This window comes from Podarcis cretensis (genome assembly GCF_951804945.1).
Source record: "Podarcis cretensis genome assembly, chromosome: 1".
NCBI lineage: Eukaryota > Metazoa > Chordata > Lepidosauria > Squamata > Lacertidae > Podarcis > Podarcis cretensis.
The window spans coordinates 105,060,217-105,083,905 of NC_137170.1; the positions used below are offsets into that span (position 1 = coordinate 105,060,217).

Below are 23,689 nucleotides of genomic sequence, written 5' to 3' on the forward strand. Positions count from 1 at the left end.
TTCTTTGCGTCCCCAGGACTCGCGAAGTGTTTTGATTAAGGAGGGGCGGGGAGAGTGAGAGGGGAAGGCTCTTACGCTGGCGGAAGAGAAGGGAAGCGCAAAAGGCGTCCTTGAATGGGAGAGTGTGCGCGCCGGCCGTTTTTGTCGGAGCTTGTCTTCTGCTGCTGCTGTTTGGTCTTCAGTTTCTGTGCATTAGGCGGGCTTGGGCTTAAAACGGCAGCCGCTCCTAGAGTTTCCCATATGCTTCTTTGCTTTTGACGGAGTGTCTTTATTCCAGGGCATCAGACCTTCCTTATAGCAGATATTGTTTCGTACACATTTGCTCTCGTAGCAGCACAGCGAGTGATGGCAGCGCTGTATCTGGCTGGGTAAAAAGCAGAGATGTACGTTAGGGGAAAGGAAGCAGGGTTCTGTTTCCGTTTGAGTTTAATGAAATAGTGATGTGCTTAGCTCGCAGGGAATGGACCATATCCCAAGACTCGGAAGCTGTCATATTATTTTGACAGCTCGCATTTCTGCATCCAAGTGGGGCTTAACGCTGCCAGTATGCTTTGGCTAACCTGTGTGCCGTGCAGAACAAAAATACGGGATTTTTATGGTTTACGTTAATCTGTGTGATCCAGCACTGATCCGTTATATTTTGATTTGTTTCTGTTGCCAAAACAACACTGACAGCACAATCCAGTACATGCATATACTCAGAAGCAACTACCACTGAGTTCAATGGGGCTTACTGCTAAATAAATGTGTATAGAATTGTAATTGAGACTTAATGATTCACAACAGAAGTGTCTGCAAGTGACCACTAATGTTGGAAATGATGACAGTTGTTTGTGGTGGTTGAATGTATGTAATGGGCTGCAGGTGTGAAATACCAGCTTTCTGTTAGTTCACATCTCTATTAGGTTGTGATAGTTTGATTTAATTCATTGTTATGATTTCAATTAAATGTTAAGGTTGCTTTTGTAGTATAGGTATAATCCTTTGCTGTATGTTATAGATAAGACACCTGCTGTCTGTATTATTTGTGCTTCTTGAGCAAACCTGCTGAATTAGTTTTCTTAAACGCTGGAGTTGCATATTGTTCTGTGTACAAGCTGCCCCTCTAAAGTGGCTGTGCTTGCATGCAGAGCTGATAGTAAATGTATCCTCAGAAATTTCTTCAATGAAATTATTTCTCCGCCTCATTGCCAGCCCACTGTGTGTTGGATTGGTTGTGACTGTTAGAAGAAGGTCGCACACTTTGTGATTGGCTTTCTTGTTTGACTGTTAAAACAGAGAGGCATCTTTGTAATCATTGGTAACTCATGATTATGACCTCATTGTATTTTTTTGCATTATAATTTATAATATATTGAGTATTGTTAATACTTCAACTGTCTTAACCCTTTTAAGAAGTGAATTAATGCAAATGTGTATTTTTAAAGCAAACTATAATGTAGCTTATATTTACTAATTTAACTGCTTTTTTCCAGTAGCTGTTTAGTTTAAAAGAGATCAGATTTATATCGTTACAGGCAACTTACACTTTGTAGAAAGTGGAATTAATATTCTTTTTAAAATCTGGATATTAAATTTTGCAAATTTTGTGTATAATTTTAATAAAAACATTTTAAATTATTCCAACATATACAACCTTTATTAATGTTTTTTTTTTGAAAAGCAGTCATAATTTACAGTTAAATATGAAATATGTCTCTTGAAAGCAAAATTCGCTAGTCTCTTTTGGACATTCTCACAGATAGGTTAGGTTGAAGCCTTGCTGTACAGTCATGTGCATGTTTAGCCAGAACTAAGTCCCACCGTGTCTAGTGAGTCTTACTTCCTAGTACGGCTCTATGACCCAGAGTGTCTTTTGTGCAGATATCTGGCCCACTTAGACTGCCACTTAAAAGATATATATCTCCTTTCAGCCACATTTGTGAGGAAGGCAACTAATAAATATGAATAATATTAATGTTCTAAAGCAATCCTATGCACACTTACTTGGATTTAACATTGAAAGCAATGGGCCTTATTTGAGTAGACATTTATAGGATTGCATAGTTAGTAAGCTTCAAGCCCAATGCTAGCCATGCTTACTAAAAAAATCATATTGAAATCAGTGGGATGAACTTTGAAACAAATATTTAATTTGATTTATACATTTACATATTCTTCTGATGAACTCCACAAAGATGTTTACATACATCAAGAATTCCCAAACTGTCCTGTGGACCACCCAGTCACTTGTGAGCCTCATTCATGTGGTCCACAGCTTGTCTGGATTTGTGGCTAAAGACAAGAGATGGCATATTCATTGCATTAAATAGTCATCCTGATTTTTAATTGTCTTTTATTTAGCATTGTAGTTATTGTTATAAAATATATAAAAGGTAAAGGTAAAGGTACCCCTGCCCGTACGGGCCAGTCTTGACAGACTCTGGGGTTGTGCGCCCATCTCACTCAAGAGGCCGGGGGCCAGCGCTGTCCGGAGACACTTCCGGGTCACGTGGCCAGCGTGACATCGCTGCTCTGGCGAGCCAGAGCCGCACACGGAAACGCCGTTTACCTTCCCGTCGGTAAGCGGTCCCTATTTATCTACTTGCACCCGGAGGTGCTTTCGAACTGCTAGGTTGGCAGGCGCTGGGACCGAGCAGCGGGAGCGCACCCCGCCGCAGGGATTCGAACCGCCGACCTTTCGATCGGCAAGCCCTAGGCACTGAGGCTTTAACCCACAGCGCCACCTGCGTCCTTTATAAAATATATAAGAAGCAATAAAGACACAAATAAAAATCATAAAGCATTTTGGACAGTGCATCATTAAAAATCATTAAATAGTCCACTAAGACCCTTCAGTTTTCAAATGATCCATGAGGGGGAAAAGTTTGGGAACTACTGACGTAATTAAACCCTCAGTATATCTTGATACCTACTCTTTTGTGAGGGTTCCTCTATACATGGCTGCCATTTCTGATCTGGTATCCTATGCCATTCTCAATACTTCCCCATGAAATTGTTGTCAGGAAAACCTGGCACTGGTTGACTGTTTTTCAGTGGGACCTCTCCCATTGAGCTTCTGTGCCGGGCTGCAGATGCAAGTCTGGTGCTGGGTTCTGTCTCTGTAGAGAGGAAGTGGCTCAAACAAAAGAAAGGGCTGCTTGGACAAGATGGGAACCAACCATTCTTAGCCTAGACCAGGCATAGGCAAACTCGGCCCTCCAGATGTTTTGGGACTACAACACCCATCATCCCTGACCATTGGTCCTGTTAGCTAGGGATGGTGGGAGTTGTAGTCCCAAAACATCTGGAGGGCCAAGTTTGCTATGCCTGGCCCAGACCAAGCTTAGTTATTAAAGATGCACCAGGTCCAGTGTACATACTTCCTCCTATGGAGTGGCCACCAAAAAAGCCTGACCCTGGACTTCTCTTTCTTTGGAACGCAGATAATATTTTTGGCTCAAGGTGCTGTCTCTTCCTCTTTGACAAAAGGGGTTTGAGGATACAGTATCCATCCTTAAAATGGTATCCTTGCCATTTCTATAGCCCTATTGAACATGCAAGAGGTAAAAGTGGAGAGGGACTGGAGTGCACGTGCAAGTCCTGATGCAGTGCCCCTGCATGGCAGGCTCTTCAGACGATCATACATTCAGCATAAACATCTGAAGGAAGTTCTATGTGTGTTTGGTTGAATAAGGCAGGATTTCCAATTTTGGGGAAGCTTCTAGCCCATGTTCAAATGAACATGCTTAGATTTTTTCTTCCAGACTGTCTTGCTTGATGTTGATGCTGTGCTGATGTTTATGTGTGTTTGCCTATCTGCTCCCCATGTTAGAATAGGACTTCTAACTAAGCCTTACTCAACCTTGTCTTCCCAGATGTTGTTTGGCTCCAATTTGGAACACCCGTAGCCTGCATAGCCAATAGTCAAGGAGGTTGGGATTTGTAGTCCAACAGGATCTGGAGACTCAAGAAAGCTGTTCTAACTTTAAATAAATTGAATTTCACTTCATTCACATCCTCTTGGTTGCTCTCTACTGTATTTCTGTTTGAGAAAAGCATAAAGGCTACTATTACAAGTGGGTCTCTGATGTAATAGGGTGGATATATACATGCAGTGGGGCGCAGGTGGCACTGTGGGTTAAACCACAGAGCCTAGGACTTGCCGATCAGAAGGTCGGCAGTTCAAATCCCCGCAACGGGGTGCACTCCGTTGCTTGGTCCCTGCTCCTGCCAACCTAGCAGTTCGAAAGCACATCAAAGTGCAAGTAGATAAATAGGCTCCGGCGGGAAGGTAAACGGCGTTTCCGTGCGCTGCTCTGGTTCGCCAGAAGCGGCTTAGTCATGCTGGCCACATGACCCGGAAGCTGTACGCCGGCTCCCTCGGCCAATAAAGCGAGATGAGCGCCACAACCCCAGAGTCGGTCACGACTGGACCTAATGGTCAGGGGTCCCTTTACCTTTTTATACATACAGTGAGGCATTATAAAGTAAACTCGGTTTTATTTCTTTCATGCAGTTGTACGTGGAAAACATTTCAGTCACATTTCAGTCAGTTTTGCTTATAATTGCCATTGATGATGATGAGTACAGTGCTTCTATAAATGGTCTTAAAATAGTGTGGGAGTGGGTTGACAGAGTTTATAACTAGACTGGGTATACTCTTGTTGTTCTTTAAAGTGGGGGATAATGCTGCACGGTAACCCAAATTACATTGTTTGAACCAATTCTACAACAGGCTTGGCAGGATCAGGGTACTGATTAATCTTATTAAATGGTGGACCCCTAATAAAGAGGTGCTGTATCTCTCTTCTCCCCCTGCCTGGTGTGAATAACTATTTTATTTTTTATTTAGTACTTGCATAGCTTTTTTAGGGATCAGTTCTGCTGGTACAGAATCACAGAAACATGAAGTGGAATAGATTTAACTTTGTAGTGTTGCTTGTGATTGTAAGGTATAAGTGGAACATGACAATAGTGCCACTTGAGTACCTACGATAATTAGATGCCGTTCCACTCAAATAAAATTAGTACATCATCATCTCTGCTCTAGGTGGTCACTGGTGGAGGGCTGGACTGTGAGGCCCTAGAATTTAGCCCTATGGTCCAGCCTTTAGCTGCACCACTGTGGTTATAAAGGCAGCATTAATTTTGATAATATTAATGCATACATATTTTAAAATCTAATTTATGCATAAAGCACAAGAGACTGTTGTGTATTAAATAGTAGATTAAAAAATATTTTACTAAGCTTTGTTTTCGTGTGTTTTTTTTTTTTTTTTGAAAAACTACTAGCACATTTCACGTACACATATGATCATCACCATTCTTAGCAGTTCTGCAGCTATCAGAATGAAAAACTTCTTTAGAAATGTTAGGAGGTGGTATTCTGTACTTAGTAACAGTGCAGTTCTAGCCATGTCCACTCAAAAGTAAGTGCTGTTGAATTTGATGGGCTACTCCGAGATAAGTTTGCAGCCTAAAGCAAACTTCACCTCGCTCATTGTCCATGCAGACTGAGTTGATGAGATGTGTAGACCAGCAACATCTGGAGGGTCTAAGGTTCCCCAACCTGCCTAAAGCCTTAGAACACAAGCCTTTTCATGGTATTTACCAGCAGCATGGCAGAATCCTAAATCATTAACATACAATGGAAATTTACAGAAATGTACTTGCAGCTTGGTAGTTTTGCAGTGAACTCAACAAGAAGTCACAGCCTAAACCAGGGGCTAGCAAACTTTTTCAGCATGAGGCCGGTCCACTGTCCCTCAGACCTTGTGGGGGGCCAGACTATATTGGGGGGGGGGGAATAATGAACGAATTCCTATGCTCCACAAATAACCCAGAGATGCATTTTAAATAAAAGGACACATTCTGCTCATGTAAAAACACACTGGTCCCCAGACTTTCCGCGGGCCAGATTTAGAAGGCGATTGGGCCGCATCCGGCCCCTGGGCCTTAGTTTGCCTACCCATTGCCTAAACCTATACAGTGGTACCTCAGGTTAAGTACTTAATTCATCCTGGAGGTCCGTTCTTAACCTGAAACTGTTCTTAACCTGAAGCACCACTTTAACTAATGGGGCCTTGCGCTGCCGCCGCACCCCGGAACACGATTTCTGTTCTCATCCTGAAGCAAAGTTCTTAACCTGAGGTACTATTTCTGGGTTAGTGGAGTCTGTAACCTGAAGCGTATGTAACCTGAAGCATATGTAACCTGAGGTACCACTGTATTCTATTGTCTTTGCTAACGCAAACTGAAGATAGCTGTGTAAGTTTCTTAAGCTAATAAATAATGGAGTTTACACACTTTGAAATCAAGTTTTAGTTCAGTTTGAGCTATACAAAATGCTGTGTTCAGATATTCTGAAAAGGTTTTTGGAGTGTGAACACAGCCCAAAGACAGGAAGTATCAACACACCTGTCATAAATGCACTGCTTTCCAGTAGAGAGCCACATGAATGTTTCCATCCATTTGTTTGCCTCCCTTGTTGGGACAAATGTTGATGGGAAATAGTGCCTCTTACTGTGGCCATATTCAGATCTGATTTCCTCCCCAGGGTTTGCATTCCGCTTGGAGGGTTTTAGAGTGTGTGAAACAGCCCAAGTGACTTCAGCTTTCTAGAACTTGGTCTTTTGATTTAGCCTAATGGGAATGCAACAACAGTGACTGAATTTAATCAGTTCAGTGGATTACGTAAAAGATTTTCCTCTTTAGTTTGAGCAAAGGAGACAACACTTGACACAGATGCACCTAAAGCAAAAGTAAGTGCATCTTGGAGTATCATAGAATTGTAGAGTTGAAACTTGGAGGGGACCCCCAAGGGTAATCTAGTCCAACCCCCTGCAATGCAGGAATCTGAACACTCAGTCCCCATCAGTTTGAAACCATCCTGGACCTTGCTTGGCTTTGTAACTGTGATAGTTTCAGCCCAGTCCTGTGCGTGTTTCCTCATAATTAAGTCCCAGTGTGTTTAATGGGATATATTGTCCAATAGGGGACGCAGGTGGCGCTGTGGGTTAAAGCCTCAGCGCCTAGGGCTTGCCGATCGAAAGGTCGGCGGTTCGAATCCCTGCGGCGGGGTGCGCTCCCGCTGCTCGGTCCCAGCGCCTGCCAACCTAGCAGTTCGAAAGCACCTCCAGGTGCAAGTAGATAAATAGGGACCGCTTACCAGCGGGAAGGTAAACGGCGTTTCCGTGTGCGGCTCTGGCTCGCCAGAACAGCGATGTCACGCTGGCCACGTGACCCGGAAGTGTCTCCGGACAGCGCTGGCCCCTGGCCTCTTAAGTGAGATGGGCGCACAACCCCAGAGTCTGTCAAGACTGGCCCGTACGGGCAGGGGTACCTTTACCTTTACCTTTATTGTCCAATAGATTTGCAGATGATTGCAGCAGTGACCATGGAGCTATCAAGAAGAAATATGACTTTTGATTTACTAACAATGCAATTCTAGATATGTCTGCTCAGAAGTAATCCCCACTGAGTTCAGTGGAAGGTGAGTGAGCATAGGATTGCATTGTTAATGTTGATGAGGATCTGCTGTTAGGTCTAAGCATTGCCAAACCATTTGGATACTGTGGCCATATTAGTATCATATTTAACTTCAGTGCAAATTGAGAATTTTCCAGAAGACCTAATGCAGTTAGTCCCTTTAATCTTAAAGGGTAAATTTTCTTAAAATAAAGGTGGGGGTGGGAAGCACAAACTCGGGCATATGAAGGGTAATTGATGGTAGAGTAAACCATTATTGAGCAAGTCAAATGCCTTGATTCTGTAAAAAGAAGTATATACATATAGGCTAGCTTGCACACATGTGGAAATGCACCTGGATGTACATGCTCATCCAAGCTCTGTTTAACTGTCTAGATATGAAGTGTGTTGTGAATGAGGATGCAAAGTCATAGCCACCAGTTATTACATGTTACTAGTTGCTTACGACTGCAGCCACACTCTTCGATGCTAGTATTTTTACTGTTATCTTATGGTATGAACCAAATCTTGATATTAATATGAAATAAATAAAAATATTTTTTAAATAGTCTGAAACAGGAAATCAGTCACACAGCCAATGGGACTATTAGATAGCTATGGGGGGAAAGGAGTATTGAAAGATGACAGGGAGACTCTATAGAAGCTAAATGAACTATTTACACCAATTTTCATTGTAGAAGAGTTGATGGTTTTGAGGAAATGATTTTGAAGACTCAAGTGGAGTGACACAAGATTTTGAGACAAAAACAGTTGGGAACCTTTGGCCTTACATGAACCACATTTCCTATCATGCTTGCCCGTGTAAACTGATAGTACTGCAAAGGACAGAAATGTAATGTAATGTTACGTTACGTTACGTTACGCTATGTTAGACGACACAGAATTATTCTTTTTTTCCCTGCAACAGAAAATATTGCTTCACTAGATTTTAGATAATTTTTAGATAGTGTCAGTAGATGTGAAATTAGAATGATTTGGTAGATAAAGGCTAAATTTGGATTTAAATATATTTTGAAAAATTACAGTTTCTAAGCAATTTTTATCAGTAACTGCTTAAAAAGGGAGTTGAATAAATCAACAGGTGGTTTGCATTAGAGGGAAGTTAACAATGGAGTTCCCCAAGAATCTAAATTTGGAATAATTCTAGTTATTAATCAGTGATCTGGAGTAGGATGAAATAAATATAATTAATTGATTGCACAGAATTATTCAGGATGTGCAGGCTGTGGAAGACTCCCAAACGATCTTTTCAAATTGGTTGACTAGGAACCAATTAGTACATTAGATTCAATGTAACCTCGAGCACATTAAACAAATAAATAAACCAAAATAATGTCTCATAAACTAAGGATGTCAAAAGTGGCTGTAACTGTTGAGGAAAGAGATCTTGGGGTCACAGTAGAAAGCTTACTGAAAATGCCAAATCTTTGCCAGTGGTGGTACAATGGACTGAGGAGCTTAGTATGCTTTCTGTATTTGAACATCCTTCTGTAGACTGCAATTTCCAAATTTTTCTTATTCCAGATGGGCCTCTTATATTGAATTCTTTGCCCACAATGTCATTTCTGCTTTGGGGCTGGTTGTACGGTTGGTAGTAACTAGATCTTTGTTCCTAGAACAACTTTTTGAGCTGGGAAGTGTTTCCAAGTATATAAGCCATCGGTAGGCAAACTAAGGCCCGGGGGCCGAATGCGGCCCAGTCGCCTTCTAAATCCGGCCCATGGACGGTCCGGAAATCAGCGTGGTTTTACACGAGTAGAAGGTGTGCTTTTATTTAAAATGCATCTCTGGGTTGTTTGTGGGGCATAGGAATTCGTTCATTTTTTTCTTCAAAATATAGTCTGGCCCACTACAAGGTCTGAGGGACAGTGGACCAGCTCCCTGCTGAAAAAGTTTGCTGACCCCTGATATAGGCATTTCAATCTGACCTATATCCTCCCTCCCTTTACACCCCCTCCCCTGTGTCCTGCCTTTTCCCTTCTCTACACCTTTGCTTTTTATTACATAAAAAGAAAAAGGAACAGAGGTGTTAATAAAGAAGTTTCCAAGCTTTGGCAATGAAAGGGGGGGGGGTCGGTGCTAAAAGGTTACAGTGGTACTTCTGGATGCGAACAGGATCCATTCTGTAGCCCCGTTCACATCCAGAAGCGAACACAACCCACGTCTGCGTGTGCGCGGGTTGCAATTCGGCGCATCTGCACATGCGCGAGCGGTAAAACCCGGAAGTAATGCGCTCCGTTACTTCTGGGTCGCCGCAGCGCACAACCCGAAAATACTTATCCCGAAGCTACCGTATTTTTCGCTCTATAAGACACACTTTCCCCCTCCTAAAAAGTAAGGGGAAATGTGTGTGTGTCTTATGGAGGGAATGCAGGCTGCGCAGCTATCACTGAAGCCAGAAGAGCAAGAGGGATCGGTGCACACCAATCCCTCTTGCTCTCCTGGCTTCAGCGATAGCCCTGCAAAGCCTCTTGAGCGCAGCCGGAGTGCTCCTGCCTCTTCGGTCAAGAGGCTTTGCGTTGCTTTCTTGTTTTCCTCTAAAAACTAGGTGCGTCTTATGGTCAGGTGCGTCTTATAGAGTGAAAAATATGGTGCTTCAACCCGAGCTATGACTGTATTAGGGAAGGGACAGAAAATAAAACACCAATAGCATTGTGACATTCTGTAAATCTAATGGTGCTGGATTCAGGCTTGCACTCAGTAGAGTTCTGCCTGTGCTAGAAGAAGAGAGTGGAGTAACCATTTTTACTCATTCCCCCACTCCATGTTCCCTAAAAAGCTGCTCTGGAGGATGGGGGGGGCACTCTGTAACATCATGGAAGGTGGTTTTGGTGTGAACAGGTGTGCCTGCTGGATCTCTGTTCCTCCTCTAGAGAAAATCTAGCTGTAGTCCACAGTGTGGTCACACTTTTAATATTTTGTACATTTATGCTTGATGTCTCCCCCACTTGCCCTCCCAGAAAAAAAATCTGCTGTATAACTGGAAGAAGCACAACAGGGAGAAGCTAAGATAAACAGGGGTTTGGTGCACCTCACCTGAAAGCTTTTGGTGCTTTTTACTTATAGTAAAATTACAGCCAATAAAGGGTATGACAAATATTTATAAGATTATTAACAGCCTGAAGAGAGTGGGCAGATTAATTGTATTTATTTCTCTCAATACAAATTACAGTCATACCTCATGTTACGTTTTTTCAGGTTGCATCCCGCGGCGACCTGGAAGTACCGGAAAGGGTTACTTCCGGGTTTTGCCACTTGTGCATGCACAGACACGCATGCATGCGCAGAAGCAGCAAATTGCAACCCGCACGTGCGCAGACGCTCCACTGTGGGTTGCGTTCCTTTCATGTTGCGAACCAGCCTCCAGAACGGATCCTGTTCACAACCAGAGGTATCACTGTATTGTGATCTTCCAGTGATATTGGCAGTCAGTTCAAAACAGACAAAAGCAGGTACAGTGGTACCTTGGGTTACAAACACCTCTGGTTAAATAATAAATTAAATTAATAAATAGTAAATAATAAATTATCATCTCGGGGGATAAATAATAAATTACTATTACTACTACTTGGGTTATAGATACTTCGGGTTACACACTCTGCTAACCCAGAAGTAGTACCTCAGGTTACAAACTTTGCTCCAGGATGAGAATGGAAATTGCGCACTGGCGGCAGCGGGAGGCCCCTTTAGCGAAAGCGTGCCTCAGGTTAAGAACGGTTTCGGGTTAAGAACGGACCTCCAGAACAAATTAAGTACGTAACCCGAGGTACCACTGTATTTCACACAAGGCACACTAAACTTTGAGAATAAAATGTAGAATCTTAGGTTTTATTTTTATTGGACAAAATCACAGAATACAGTAGTTCTATCCGTGGTTAATAGTCATGAAAGCGGAAATGGAGCTTCAGTATTCAGGAACAGTATACATCTGAAAATCAGTAAGGAGTAGTCTGCTTGTGAATATTTTGAGTAGAAATTGAATGCTGAATGAGTTGAGCCATACTTTCAATCACCATGGTAGTTTTTGTTGGGGTCATTTTTGGTAGACTGTATATGGTAAAGAGAGTTTTAAGGCAGAAAATGCAAAGATAAACTCTTGACTCTGAGAGAACATTTTGCATAATGCAGTGGAAGGGTGGCGAGATAGACAGGTTGTATACAATGTAGCATTAAACAGCATTGTGCAGCATTAATCGCCTTACGCCTTATCAGTGGGACTTTGCTCCCCTCTCTCCCTCCTGCATAGCCCCTAAATTTGTAATTTCTTGCAAAGTGGGAGACCAAGAGTCCTCCACACGGGTCACATACAGTTTGTTCTTCTGTGGAGAGTTTCTTCTAGCTCCTGGTGAGTGGGCAAATGACAAATTAAAGGCTATATTATATTCACTTTTTCACACAGCATCTCTGGCATAGAGGAAGATCCAGTTCAAAAAATATTGCTGGAAACTTTTCTCTCTCTTTAAATAAGCATGGAATAAGCAAATTGTAGTTTTTGCAGCAGGAGACAGTCAGTTTATGCCCATTATATTATTCTGAGTGAGGAGGTTGTATTGTTTAATAATAATAATAATAATAAGAAGAAGAAGAAGAAGAAGAAGAAGAAGATTTATTTATATCCCGCCCTCCTCAGCCAAAGCCGGGCTCAGGGCAGCTAACAACAATAAAACAGTACAAAAGTACAGCACAAACAACACTCTAAAATCATTCATTATAAAATTAATTAAATTCAAGCCACTGGCCACCATTGGGCCAGAGCTCCGCGAAGATTGCCAAGGGAGGGAGTCAGGCTGTGCCCTGGCCAAAGGCCTGGTGGAACAGCTCAGTCTTGCAGGCCCTGCGGAAAGATGTCAAGTCCCGCAGGGCCCTAGTCTCTTGTGACAGAGTGTTCCACCAGGTCGGAGCCACAGCCGAAAAAGCCCTGGCTCTAGTTGAGGCCAGCCTAACTTCTCTGTGGCCTGGGATCTTCAAGATGTTTTTATTTGAAGACTGTAAGTTTCTCTGTGGGGCATACCAGGAGAGGCGGTCCCGTAGGTACGAGGGTCCTAGGCTGTATAGGGCTTTGAAGGTTAAAACCAGCACCTTAAACCTGATCCTGTACTCCACCGGGAGCCAGTGCAGCTGGTATAGCACTGGGTGAATGTGATCTTGCAGCGAAGACCCCGTAAGGAGTCTAGCTGCAGCATTCTGCACCCGCTGGAGTTTCTGGGTCAGTCTCAAGGGCAGCCCCACGTAGAGCGAGTTACAAAAATCCAGTCTGGAGGTGACTGTCACGTGGATCACAGTAGCTAGGTCAGGGCGAGAGAGGTAAGGAGCCAACTGCTTAGCTTGGCGGAGATGGAAAAATGCCGCCTTTGTTATAGCTGCAATCTGCGCCTCCATGGAAAGGGAGGTATCGAAGATTACACCCAAACTCTTAACGGACGGTGCTGGCACTAATTGTGCCCCCGCAAGTGATTGGAGTTGCCCCCCCAATCACATATCGTCCCGTCCCAGCCACAGGACCTCTGTCTTCGAAGGATTTAGCTTCAACCGGCTCCCACGTAACCATCCAGCCACAGCTTCCAAACGTCTGGTCAGTGTGTCTGGGGCTGAGTCAGGATGGCCATCCATCAACAGATAGAGTTGGGTGTCATCGGCATACTGATGGCAACCCAGCCCAAAACTCCGGACAAGCTGGGCAAGGGGGTGCATAAAGATGTTGAAAAGCATCGGGGAGAGTATCGCACCCTGAGGTACTCCACACACCAAGGAGTGGTGCGATGACAATTCCCCCCCAAGCGCCACCCTCTGTCCCCAACCAGAGAGAAACGAGCGCAGCCATTGAAGGACTGTGCTCTGGATCCCCACGTCGGCAAGGCGGTGGTCCAGAAGTTCGTGATCGACCATGTCGAAAGCTGCTGACAGATCTAGAAGAATCAGCAGCACCGACCCACCTCGATCCAGCTGTCTACGAAGATCATCTGTTAGGGCAACCAGAGCCGTCTCGGTCCCATGACCAGCGCAGAAGCCGGACTGGAATGGATCCAGAGCCGATGTTTCATCCAGAAACCCACCAAGCTGTTCAGCAACCGCTCTCTCAATCACCTTACCCAGGAACGGAAGATTCGAAACCGGGCGGTAATTGGATAGATCTAAAGGATCTAATGATGCTTTCTTTAAGAGCGGGCGCACCACTGCCTCCTTCAGTTCCCCTGGGAATGTCCCCGTGCCAAGGGACAAATTGATGATATCCCCCAGGAGGGCCCGCATCTCGTCTGGACACGCTCTAATCAGCCAAGACGGGCACGGGTCGAGAGGACAGGTGGTGGGCTTTCCAGCTCGGAGGAGTCTGTCCACATTGGCTGGGGATATCCGGTCGAAGTGGTCCAATACTGGACCCGAGGACAGTCGAGGGGCCTCCAGTTCCTTTATTGTATCCAAATTGGCAGGGAGGTCATGGCGGAGCAACAAGACCTCCGCAAAAAAGCTCGCAAATGCCTCACAGCTGTGTGTCAAATTGTTATTTAAATTTGGCTGTCCCTCAAGGGACGTTAAAGACCTGATTATACTAAATAATTCAATCTGCCTTTCCCCTACTTTTCTGTTTCTAAACCCCCCTCCCCCGCACCTGCAGTTGTATTGCTAAAGGTTTGCTTTGTTTTTACTGTCACACTTCCAGGACCAGACTCTTGCTTGTACAGTGGTACCTCAGGTTGTGAATGGGATCCGTTCCGGAGCCCCGTTCGCAACCTGAACGGAATGCAACCCACGTCTGCGCACGTGCAGGTCGCGATTCGCCGCTTCTGCACATGCGCATGACATCATTTTGTGTGTCTGCGCATGTGCGAGCAGCAAAACCAGGAAGTAACCCTTTCTGGTACTTCCGGGTCACCACGGGACGTAACCTGAAAACGCGCAACCTGAAGCGGATGTAACGAGGTATGACTGTATAGATCTGGCTAGCTGCAGAATAGCTCCTCATTTCTTAAGTTTTGACAGACCAAATGACAATGGTTATGATCCAAAGAACTACGGTAGTTTAGGTGAGTGTGGATTTGATTTAAATCAAAACAATTTAAGTCATGATTTAAATCACTAGTCAGTAAGACTTGATTTAAATCGTTTTTTTACAGAAAGACTCATTTTTGCTGGCATAATCTTAATATTTACAACCAGATGAAGGTTTCATTTTTGGAATAATAAATTTTCAGAGTAGTTTTTACAGTTATATCAAAAATTACTGATTTGGTTATACTATTAGAAATACATTGATAGATAATTATGAAATTATTGTGAGATTTAATAAGTTAACTGCTTATATTTGGACAAGTTTTCTGCTGTACTTTATTGGAAGGAGAAAAATAATCATTTCCTTAATAACAATTTAAACAATTTATTTAACTAAAACAGTAACATTATAGCATATGTATCCATGTTTGTTAACTGATGTGGTTAAACATTTTTTTAAAAAAACCCCCACCTTAGACTGTTTTGGCACACATGAAACACTTAAAACAAATCCTTATTTCCTGATGAGCAGCCTTTGAACTATAATGTAACTTAAATATAAAACTATATTTAGAAAGATTTCCCCTCCAAAAGCAATTTATTTTTAAAATCCAATTTATATTTTTTAAAATCCGATTTTAAAAAATCATTAATTTTTTTATCTGCCCTGGTTTACGTATGCTTTCTGCCCTTTGAACTGCTGCCCCCTATACATATCACACACTCCCTTCAAAATTTCTTTATATTCAAGAGAGGTTTGCCAGGAAGTAAAGAGGGCCACTGTTCAAGCCCATTGGTATGTGGAACAGGTTGCACAGTTATTTGGATTTAGATTACTGTTTCCATTAGAAACTCCCTCACTTATGCCATTTCTACAACACAACTGGGTTTCAGATTCTGCACTTGTCCAGTACAGTTACTGCCTGCCATTATATACATGAACAGGTTTCTTTTCTATTCAGTATGATAGAATTTCCTTTTTTAAAAAAACACTTGAAAATTTAGAGCAGTGGTTCTTCAAAACAGCTTGAGACACTTAACTCATTCCATTGTGTTTCTTGGTGACATGTGTTCCTGTGTTGAATTACCAATTTTGGGGATCAGCAGAGCAACTATTTCTCTGCAAGTTAAAAACAAAACAAAAACAACTTTTGTGAGATCACTGCACGCTAGTATTTAAATTATTAGTTGGATTCAATTGTCTTCTCAAGACCACAAGCTACAAAAATGATAAGGGGCCTCATACAAACCAAAACATAGTTTTCCATCTTAATTTAGGAAGGTTTGCTTTGACAGTTTAAGAGTCCCCGTCCTAGTGAGTTCCGTAAGCAATTTTCTTTTATTATTTGAATACTACCTGCTACCTGGAAACTCAACATACATTGAAGGGTGGTTAGGTGAAACATGGAGTTACCAAGCTGATAGTTCTTTTGTAACACATTTAAATTCTGGGGGGAAACCGAATACTCCTGTGGATTTAATTTGTGGAATGTTTGTGAGAAAAAACATCTTTATTGCAACCAACTTCACAATGGTGCTTGTAACAAAGCACTATTTTTTACCTTTCTTAATCACCTGCAAGAAGTTGCCATGTACGTGGTTTGAAATGTTATTCTTATTATTTTTACTAAATTGTCTTTTATTGGAAATTGAAAAAGCAGTTTGCAGTTTGCCGCAGGGGAAGGATTCAGGGGTAGAGAGTGTCAAATGGAATGCAGCAGTTACAGCCTCTGTCATGTAGGAAGACACCATTCCCATGGAAAGAATTGTGCCTCCTGCCCCAGAGTTCCTGTCCCCTATTCTACCGCCTCAGCCACTGCCTGCTTTTTGTAGTGAACTTCTAACTCAGGGTTAGGCAACCTAAGGCCTGTGGTCTGGATGTGGCCCAATCGCCTTCTCATTCCGGCCCATGGACGGTCTGGGAATCAGCATGTTTTTACATGAGTAGAATGTGTCCTTTTATTTCAAATGGATCTCTGGGTTATTTGTGGAGCATAGGAATATGTTCACTCTTTTTCCAAAATATAGTCTGGCCCACCACATGGTCTGAGGGGCGGTGGACTGGCCCACGGCTGAAAAAGGTTGCTAACCCCTGCTCTAACTCCTGTTGAAAAGGACCAGAAGCTCCTTGCTGCACACAACTAGAAACTGTGTCCTTTAACATATTTATATCCTACACATTCAGGCAGGATTAATAATATGAAATTGAAGTACTTACATGTAAATTCTAATTCCCTGGCTATTCTTAACATTGACAGAGCTTTCCTATTGTGTTGTTTGTACCTGAGAGATGAGGATCCTCACTGCTTTGTGTGCAGACACAGTTTCTACTACTTAGCTAGGGCCTAAGAATCAGTTCTGTACCTTCTCCTTGAATTGTCTATCTGGCCCTAGTTTGGTTGCAAGCCCATCACTATGGCTTGGAGGGCTCCATATAAAATCTTAGGTCTTGGATGTTTTGCTTCTGTACTGAGCGTTAGAATTGGTTTGCTTCCTTCAGCCCATGCCTTCAGAATTTTCTGGGTAAGCTAACTGCTCACTGTCTCACCTGATTAGTGGAGGCTTAAGGTGGGGTTTGGCTACAATTTCTGTATGGTTTGCTATTAAGAAGTGCTCAAGAAGAAGGGAGTTGGTGGAAGAGCACTTTCATGCCCCCTGCAAATAGGGCTGGATGATATCTAGTTTTCAACATCATGATATATCACCATCTAAATATCATGATATCTTGATATATCACAATATATATCTGCAGTGACGGAGGGCCTTGCTGGGCCTCCCTGAGGGGCAGAGGGTCCTGGCATACCTTCCTGCAGTGATGGAGGGTGTGCCGTGCCACACAGCACAGCACCCCACAGCAGCAGAGGGCCTTGACGAGGCTCCCTTTGGCGGTGGAGTGCCTTAAAATGTAAGGAAGTAGTAGATTTAATGAAAATATTAAAGAAACTTCCATATATTATATTTAATATATTTTCAACTAATTTATGAGTAGTTTAAGTGATTTACTAGTCAAGTTGCGTCTGCTTCCCCACTCAGAGGTCTAAGTGAAATCTGTGCATGCATAAGCCCCACTGAGTTCAACTAAGCTTACTTCTACTTTCTTGGGAATGAGCCCCATTGAGTTCAGTAGGGCTTGCTTGTGAATAGACACACATTCGCTTTCACTGCTTTCTGAAAAACACCCTCCCCATCATTCTTACACAGTACCCAATCTCCCATTTCAGCATAAGGCAGCCGGCTCAATCTTCTCCCATTCCCCCCTGAAAGGCCCAACCCTCATCCCACCAATCTTTCCCTTTTTATAGAAGGGAGGGAGGACAAGCAAGCAAAAAGATTGTTGCTGTTGTTTATTTGTTTAGTCGTGTCTAACTCTTTGTGAACCCCTTGGACCAGAGCACGCCAGGCACTCCTGTCTTCCACTGCCTCCCGCAGCTTGGTCAAATTCATGCTAGTAGCTTCGAGAACACTGTCCAACCATCTTGTCCTCTGTTGTCCCCTTCTCCTTGTGCCCTCCATCTTTCCCAACATCAGGGTCTTTTCCAGGGAGTCTTCTCTTCTCATGAGGTGGCAAAGGATTGGAGCCTCAGCGTCAGGATCTGTTCTTCCAGTGAGCACTCAGGGCTGATTTCCTTCAGAATGGATAGGTTTGATCTTCTTGCAGTCCATGGGACTCTCAAGAGTCTCTTCCAGCACCATAATTCAAAAGCACCCTTTCTTCAGCAATCAGCCTTCTTTATGGTCCAGCTCTCACTTCCATACATCACTACTGGGAAAACCATAGCTTTAACTATATGGACCTTTGTCAGCAAGGTGATGTCTCTGCTTTTTAAGATGCTGTCTAGGTTTGTCTCCTTTAAATTAAAAAAAAACATCCTTTTTAATATGGAAGAAAGCTGTTTAGGGGGAACCAACAATATCAACAACAGCAGAAAATAAAAATACCCCCCCCCTTTTTCACTGGTGAGAGAAGAAAGAAGTGCTTTCCAGTTCTTTGTTTACTTTGCCTCTTTGATTGTCTAGTCGAGGGGGGTTCCTCCTGGATTGTCAGCAAGCTCTGCATAATTAGATGAGCTAAGTGGATAGATACCAGTAAAGCTGAAAGAGTTTGCTAGTTTGTGTGAGGGTTTATCTTCATTTCTTATCTGTGAGGAGGGAGAGAGCAAACAAAGCAGGACACACTTGCATGCAAATTATTTGCAAAGTATCATTCAGCTGAGATACCCCCTTTTGTTCACCGGTATATTGGCTTGTTGAAACACTTACCATGATGTTATTTCAATACTGGTATTCCAACGATATAGCGATTTATTGAACGGCCCTACCTGCAAACTCCAAGCCCCCTTAAAGAAAATTTCCTAAATGTTTGGATGCTGGGCTATGATGGAGAGTGGAATTGCCCCAAACTGGGCACAGTCAAGTTCTCATTATATAAACCCCCTTCTGTGAGCACATATTGGGATCCAAGCATCTTAGGTTTTGTTGATGTTTTTCAGTTTAAAGCCTAAGCCTTGTTAGAGGTATCCAGAGGCTCAGGATCAAGTGCCCTGAACACAATTCTGCATCTGTTTTGCATGTGTGTGTGCTTCAGCACAGCTTTTGCAGTGGAAATAAACTAGGAATTCATGTTGTATGTACATACAGAGTTTGACAATTTGTCTTTTTCCAGCAAATAAATAACACCTGCCTTTTTTATAACAAGGTAAACTGCAAAAACCCTTACTGCAATTCGCTATACATTGGTACCTTGATTGTCAAATGTTATCCATTGTGGAAGACCTTTTGACTTCCGAAATGTTCGACAACCAAGACAGAAAGAGCTGATTGCAAAGTCAATTAAGAAAATTGGGAGAGAAAAAATGCAGTGGAAGCCATTTGACTTGAGGCGCATTCGAAAATGGAAGCAATTACTTCTGGGTTTTTGGCGTTCAGAAACCAAAATGTTCGGCTTCCGAGACTCTCGAAAACCAAGGTACCACTGTACTGTTGACTCAACTTATATAGGGGGCATGTTCTGGGGATAGCGCATAAAGTCAAAATCACGTATAGTCAAAATGTTCCTGATGCTCCCTTTTTAATTTTTTTGTTTTGTTTTTTGGCCAAGTGCATAAAGCAGAATTCATACAAGCTAAACATGCATACGTTGTGAGTTGACTGTATCTAATTTGTTTCTGGCTTTTGCTCATTAAAGGAGGTGCTAGATGTTTGTGGAAAGAAATATACCATAGATTGCAGGACTGTTGATGAAATGATGGGGAGTAGAAAGCAAATTTGTTTTTATTTAAAAATAGGATTTCAGTTCAGTATATTACCTCACTCTCTCCTGCTTTTCTTCCCTTTTTGCTTCAATATTTATTTTATAAAATACGAACACATCATCAGCAAATAAAGCAGCGGGGTAAAAATGGAGTAATAAAACAGGTTGTTAATAAAATACATTGATCTTAAAAACCCAGGAGAATAAAAGTGTTTTTGCATTGTGCTAAAAATATAGTAAAGAAGGTAATAGGCAAGCCTCTTTGGGAAGTGAATTCCATAAAAATGGGATGTCACAACCACAAGGGAGCTTTCCCCAATCATCTCCCTGTCACCTCAGATAGAAAGAAGGTTCTCTTAAGATGGTTGTGCAAGCATGTTTCTTAGGAGAAGTTCTGTTCCCAGTCAAGTTTCATATCTGAACTGAACTAAACTCTGCATCAGATTAATCCCAAGCTGGAAGTGGGGTGTCTTAGAGGAATTTGGAGCCTTTCAGAGGTGAAGCAAGTTAAGTACAGTTGGCATGAGTTGAAGCAGGGACCCTGAATGTCAGAAGGGAGAGCAAGCACCATATCTGACTTTTTAGAAGACATCTGAAGTCAGCCCTGTTCAGTTTTTACTGTTTGATGTTGTATTGTGTTTTAATTTCTTGGAAGCTGCCCAGAGTGGCTAGGGCAACCTAGTCAGATGAGACAGAGAGAGAGAGAGAGAGAGAGAATATAATTATCATTATTATATTCCTTTATTGAAATAGGGGCACACCTGCTTTAGGGTTATGTGCCTCATTTTCTTATGAACTTGTTTTTCTAGTGGTCACTAGAACACCCCCAAGTGGGGCTTTCTCCAGCCTGCCCTCTAGCTCATGCTCCTCACTAGCCCTTCTTCACACCCTTTTTGAGTGCTTTTGTTTGGCTAGAATGTGTCCTTGAACATGGATAATACTTCTTACCTGCCTGGATGGAGGGTAGAGAGGGGTATGTGAGTGTGTGACCTACTGTACAAAAGTAGAATGTGCATTTGTTGCTCCACTAATTTTTGCCTTTGGCCCTGCTCACCACTGGTATGTGTCCCTTGGCAGATTGTCCAGAAGGCAATGTTGCCCCTGGGTTTTTGGTTTGCTGCTGGTCATTCAAGTTAATTTTTCTCTTCCTCTTTCTTAGGTCACACAGATAATTAGATTATGTCTTATTATAGTATGTCTACCTCAAATTTTGAGCTCTGATCGCTTACTTAATACCTTATAACAATTAAGAGTAGAGTGTGCTTCATTCATTTCTTTCTTTGCCTCTGTCATTTATATATGCTTAGAAAATTACACACACACACACACACACACACACACACACAGAGTTGTGGATTCCAAGGTTACGTTCTTTAAAAATAAATAAGCTCTGCAGTTACTTTAACAAAAACAGGGATGCTATGCATACTTTATTCAAGAACTGAATAGTGATTTAAATTGCTATCTTAAACCTGAGAGTACATCCAGTAGGCTATTTTCTGAGTAGACATATATTGAATGGCACAGTTAAGAATCTTTCAGTCTGTTTTGCTGTTTTGCAGCATATCTAAATATTTGAAATCTTTTGAGGGTGAATACTTAATCGAGGGCTTTGAGAGAGCATGTGGCATAAGTATGTGTATGCATGTGGAGCTATTTTTGTTGAGAGAGACTGTAAAAATGTTCTTGCCTAGTTTCCTATAGTGTCGTGCTGCACTAGCAACTGGGAAATCTAAGTTCAGATTCTAATTATATGCTCTCTTTTTGTATTCTGATCTAGCCTGGATGGAGTTGCCTTTTCATTGTTTACATTTTTAAAATAGTTGTTTCCAAACTAGCTAAGTACCTCCCTACTCATAGTTACATACTCCTCTTCATTCTACGCTTGCTTTATTTCTTAATTTGTTCCCTTTGTACAGCCTGCTTCAGGCAGCCCTGTGTTACTTCTTAGAATTGATGCACATGCCTAGAACCCAAGGCTTGTACTCAGGGCTGACCCACCCATGAGGTAAGATGAGGCCACCACCTCAGGTGGCAGGATCCACAGGGGCAGCAGAGCCAGCCTCCAAGGAATGCATCGCCCACTGTTGCTGCCACGGTGGTGGTGACAGCTTTGGCATGCTCCCTTCGGGCCGGATCTGCTGTTTCCTTGGCAGCCCCCCAGCCCCATGTTACCTCTACAGCGACCTCTTGATGATCAGTTGCTGCTTGTCTACCCTGCCCTCCAACCTTGTTCCCACTATAGATCTTACTCCTTCCCTTGCGGGGTGTGCCCTTTTTGTGGTTTGCCTCTAGTAGTGATGTAAGGTGAGAATATTCTCTGCTAGAAAATTCTCCAGAGAATATTCTCCACAAACTGTAAATTCTAATGTAAGAACCAGTTTTACAACCCACATATTAAAAATCTAGTAAATAATAAGTCAAGCTGTGTTAAGTAATGAATAATGATGTTTTTTGATCCAGTTACATTACTGGGCATTGTGTCATTCACCATTGGCAGTTCTGAAATGTGAGCTACAGAGAACATTTGGGGGTTTTTTTAGTTTTAAAAATGCTATTCATTTAATTTGATGAACATTTGAATTCAAAAGTATTTCAACTATATGTAATAGCCTTTTTTCTATTTTGGTGTGACCTTATTCTTAGCAATTCTATACCCTTGGCCATACGGTGTGATTTATTTTTTTTTAACAGAAAGTAGCTTTAATGCTTTATACACTTAAAGTACCTAGGCCTATACAATTATGTGTAACAGCATGTGAGGTGGCCTTGATTTAAACAGTTGGTGTTTCTATATTTTTATTTAGTTTTTGGTTGCCATCTGAACATGTTTAGCCATGAATAAACATGTATACTAACTAATTATATAATTTTCAATGCATTAAAATTATATTATTTTCAATGCATTAAAATGAATATTCTCCTACTTTAAATGAAAATTCTCTAATATTCTCCAAAAGATTACAGTGGTACCTTGTGTTAAGTACTTAATTCATTCCGGAGGTCCGTTCTTAACCTGAAACTGTTCTTAACCTGAAGCACCACTTTAGCTAATGGGGCCTCCTGCTGCTGCCGCGCCGCTGGAGCACGATTTCTGTTCTCATCCTGAAGCAAAGTTCTTAACTTGAGGCACTATTTTTGGGTTAGCGGAGTCTGTAACCTGAAGCGTATGTAACCTGAAGTGTATGTAACCCGAGGTACCACTGTATTGGCTTACTGAGTATGGTATGAGTGAAAAAAAGCCTGTGATGTCCAATTCAGAAGTAGCACTTAAACCAGGGATCGCTAGTGAGGAGGATATATACCGGTAATTGCATTCTGAAGTATGCTTTGCTGTCAGAAGAATGTTTTAGAGTAATGTGCAAACTGGGCCACAGTGGTGAGGTGACAGACTGAATTTGGGGGAATCTTCCAGACACCACATTCCAGTGGTGGATGGAGCAGTTGGTTACATTCCAAAATTTCTTCATACAAAAGTCAGGTATTTTTACACATACATAGCTCCAAACACTCAAGAAGTGTTATCACAGTTCATTCCAACCAGGCAAAAGTACTCAAGAAGGGCATCACACTGGGCTCATTCATTCATTCATTAAAAATATACACACTTAAACCTGTTTGCAAAAGATATAATAGTTCATCCCTACTTTAAAACATGCAAAAGTTAACATACTAAAACAGATTTAAATTACCTCAATTTTCTAAGCATGTCTAACAGGTGTTCTTCATGCTGCTGGAAAGTTTTTTGATCCAGCAGAGGCTCTTGTCACCAGAACAGGGTGGAAAGCTACTTTCACCAATTTCCTCTTTCCGTACTGTTCCAAAAGGTCTCTCTCCCATTCTTGAGCATATTTAGGGGGGTGAGGAAAGGGAATCTCATCTGTTAGTGAAAAGGGAAGGGACACCATTTGATTCAGCCACCTATCTCCAGCCAAGTTATATGAAAACCGGTCAAGTTACATGAACACTGCTGTTAAGAAT

General features: G+C 42.3%; 1 protein-coding gene across 2 annotated transcripts in view; it reads left to right on the forward strand.

Annotated features, from left to right (window-relative positions):
• The window catches only part of EPC2 (enhancer of polycomb homolog 2), a 53,668-nt gene that overhangs the window by 628 nt on the left and 29,351 nt on the right, over nt 1-23,689 (forward strand). The gene's annotated exons all lie outside the window — the stretch shown is intronic.